The sequence below is a fragment of the Humulus lupulus genome, chromosome 9 (assembly GCF_963169125.1).
Source record: "Humulus lupulus chromosome 9, drHumLupu1.1, whole genome shotgun sequence".
Taxonomy (NCBI): domain Eukaryota; kingdom Viridiplantae; phylum Streptophyta; class Magnoliopsida; order Rosales; family Cannabaceae; genus Humulus; species Humulus lupulus.
Genome location: NC_084801.1, coordinates 152418046 through 152422271, shown reverse-complemented (window position 1 = coordinate 152422271; position 4226 = coordinate 152418046).

Sequence of the window (4226 nt, the reverse complement as noted above, 5' to 3'; positions counted from 1 at the left end):
GGGTCATTAATACTAATCATCAATAATTAACACACATTCTTCCCATGATTGGGGGATTAAAACCAATTCAATGCATTGGGCTGCATTGAATAGAGACCACGTCCCAAACGAGATTTGCGGGGCCCACTGTAAAAAAGCACCTAGTTTATAAGGAACACACCCCAGGTACTATCAGGGCAAGTTGTAAGTACCTTCATGTCAGACGGTGTAGTGGGAGTACAAATTATCAAGTTGTACACTCGTCAACACTATTGACAGATCGCCCATAAGGTTGTCAGACGATCCTCTGTGTAACGCCCTCCTAATCCAGGACCGTTACACTGTGTATTTAAAATTGTGTCAGACTTGCTAATCGGGTCATTTGGCTTAAAACATGTAACTAAGGTTAGTGACAAGGGTTAGGGTTAAACATTTTGGCCAAAGAATCATTGAATTTTATTCCAAAAGTTTTATATAACATGGGATCCCAAAATATTACAACTCAATGGTTAAAAATAGTATATACATAACAAAAGTTACATTAGCCGGCCTAAGCGGCAAAACAGGGATATAACCCTAGTTCCTTTGAGATAACCCCGGCCGTGATGGTCGAGCAACCGCATATGTACACGCCGCCACTGAAGCTCTCAAACTCATGGCAGGTCAAGCTTTCCCTTTCCCTTACCTGCACCACAAAGCACCTGTGAGCTGAGTCTCAGCAAGAAAATAGAACGTGCAACAACAGAGAATATAACTTTAAAATAACCATTCAACAATAATCATTACCATTAATTCATAGCCTATTTCATTAAATTTCAATCACATGATCATTGGTTTAACCTGGGGCCGTTGCCCTATTCAGCTGGCTTTTATGCCAACTCTCGAGCCTATGCCCTAGCTACGTGACCATAGAGTCACTTGGGGCCTCGTCCTTAGCCCTGTCTCACTAGCCATAGGGCTAGCCCAACCACCGCCGTTCACCTTTGACCTTACAGTCGATCACCGTAATAGTACGTTGCTGGTTTAGACCAATGCCTCTCGACTAGCGCACAACGCGCTATTGCCTTCCTTGACTCATAAGTCAAGCCCAGATCCAGGATTTCATACCTTACTTATAAGAAACAGATGTGGATAGGCACATCCAGAAAATTAAGCACATATTCATGCTAATAATTTAATCCCATTGGATAACCATTTCATAATACTAAGCATATTCATATAATGGGGCCACATGACCTAGCCATATAATTCACGTAACGAATATAAGCACTTAGGCATCTAACAACAAGCATCTAAAATAATAACCTAACATAACCAATCCTGGGGCTCAATCCCTTATCATATTAATATACAACAGACGGGCCAATCCCTAATCACATACAACACATTCTAGGTCCAGTTTTCTTACCTTAGGTCCAAGCAAGCGTAAACAAGAAAGACCCTCGAGCACGATACCGGTTCCGAGCCCTTAGCGATACCCTAAGTCATAACCTTAAAATAAGATTCTATTAATATTGAGCGATCAAAGGCTTCTGGACCAAGTCCTAGCCTCCGGGGTCTCGGGTTCCACCAAACCGGGTAGTGAAAACAATTCCGAGCCCTAAGGAAAAAGTTCTATTTGGAATACAAACTCCCAAGGCAAAACTGCCATGGCGGGCCACGACTTGTCCCCTGTGGGTCACGGCACACTCCTTGACCATCCTCTTCCTCCTCTCTGTCTAGTGGCACGGGCCGCGACTTGGCATATCAAGTTGCAGCGTGCCCCCCAGGCAGAGGCCTCCCAAGGCGCCTTGTTCATGCTAAGTCGTGACTTGTGAAGAACAAGGTCGCGACTTGGCCCCTCGAACCCATAAATAATCTCTGTTTCAACAGCTAAATTCTATAAAATTTAACCCAAAATAACCCCAACATAAAACTAGCTTAAAACCTCATCAAAACTTCAATTTTATCTTTGAAACTCAAAGGCTCAAGAACACAAAAACCCAGCCGTGAAAACTCAAAATTTAAATGCTTAAACCATAGTTTAAAGCTTACCTTTACTGAAGAATGAACCCACCAAATTGTTACTAAGTTAATCCCTAAGATTTTTGCTCCAATCCTTGTGTTTCTAGCCCAAAATTCTCCTTAGTTCTCTAAAGGTTTTGCTTAAGAGAGTTTTGAGGAGAAAAGAGAGTGAATAAGGGAGAGGTTCTGTTAAGGCCGCATCCAATGGTGTTCTATTATTTTGTCTTATGTAACTTAAGTCACTTAAGTTAATCCCAATGCTCGGGGTACCAAAAACGTCCCCGAGGGCAAAATAGTAAATTTCCCCAATATTCCCTCCTAATTATTCTAACTCCAAATATATCTCCAATTATTTATTTTCATAACCCGATAACCATATTAAATATCTATTACCCAAAATACCCCTTGACTCTCCCCGAGTCGGGTATCGGGTCCCGTTGTGACTTTTCCACTAACTTGCTCCCTAGGATCGCCTCGTGCCGAAACGTTCAAATAAACCCACATAATAATGTGGTCACTCACATATATCACATATATGCACATAAATACACATTTAAGCTTGTGACGGGCCAAATTACCAAATCGCCGTTCTATTAAGAAACAGGCCCACATGCATATTTAATATCCCTAAATATGCGCATTTAATCATATTATCACATGATTCACAAATTCACAATTAATATAACAATTAAACACGTAATTTCATATATTTCCATCCCGACCCCCTAATAAAGGCCCTAAGCCTTATTAGGTAATTTTGGGATGTTACACTCTCGCTCTAAAATCCCGCATTTGCTGACACGTTACGCCTTATCTTAGGCCCGAGAACCAGTACCTCAAACCTGGGAGACGACTGGGGGACGAGAGCGTTCGCCTTAATTTCCCGAGCTGGAGAACCTCCAACTTTGAGGGAAAATCTCGGAGAGTAATCTACTAAGGTACCCACGTCTCACTGTCAAAGGCAAGGTCTCACTTAGGAGGACCCTTGCTCTGACTAGAGGCCTCGGGCAGTAACATGCCCCGATGATGTCTATGAACATCCAAGCCAGTCAGCGGGGGTTGCCACGTGTCAGATATGAAAATATGAACAACATTTTCACCCCAAGTCTCAACTCGTCCTCGGGCAGTGGAGACTTAACTTAAAGGTAATTTGAAAAAATGAAGGGAAAAATGTTTGGGCTTTCCTCTGACATCACTCTGAAATGAAAACCCACGTGTCAATGTCTCATTGCTAGGCCCATTAGTCAGTGCATTTAATTAGTAGTCAACTCTGAGATCCCAAATGTGTACTCTCTACCTGAGGCGTATTTTCCCAAAGAAACAATGATTGAGATTCGCGCCTTTTGAACCCTGACTGTTAGATCACCCTCATGATCTCACCAGGGCAAGCCATTCGACAGTTCTGGGGAAGCAGCTTCTCTCATAAGTTTTACTGGGTATAAAATCTCAGGAAAACCATCTTCACCCTCACACGGTAACCATACGAAAATCAAAAGAAAACCTCTCACAGAACACTCTCTTATCTCTTGCTTGCCTCTCATCTTCAACCTTTTTTTTCAGGAGCTCTGGAAGGCTGTCGTGAATCGTCGTACTTCTGGGCAGACTACAAACGATACTTCAGGGTTAGGACTTGCCTCAGCACCTACCTTCGCTTCATCTCTGGTAAGTGCCTTTGAATCACCTTTCTATTTTTGTATGTGCTGAAGGTTTTTTTGATATATGTTCAGGAATTCCAATGGTATGGAATTTTAGAGTATGTTTCTAGTTTTCACTAATCATTTTAGGAACATTTTGATGTTAGGGACATTCAAAATGGCCCTTGAAAGTCTTTATGTCAACTTTGCATCTCTGAGCCTGTGACTGGAATTTGGGGAATTCCTAGATTTCGGTAGGTTCGTCCCTCCCGATTTGTCCTTAGGCGTCGGGGATACCTCACTTTCCAAAACCTTTCTCTTTATCCCGAGCAGTATCCTTAGAGTCATTCATGTTTTGGACATCTTTCCTTTGGTTAGAATAATAACTGCTTGCTTTATGTCTAAAGTGTCCGAGGAACTCCTACAACTATACGAACTCAGGTTTTATTTATTTGATCAGGAGATCTCTAATATGGCCCGAGCACAAGATGCCTTCGAAGGAAATACAAGGACGGGAGCCCAAGAGTAAGCTGAGGTGTTCTTCTGGACACCCAAGTGGCAGAAAGGCTCGAAATGCTCGGAGACAGGGGTTTAATTGGGGAGGAGGTT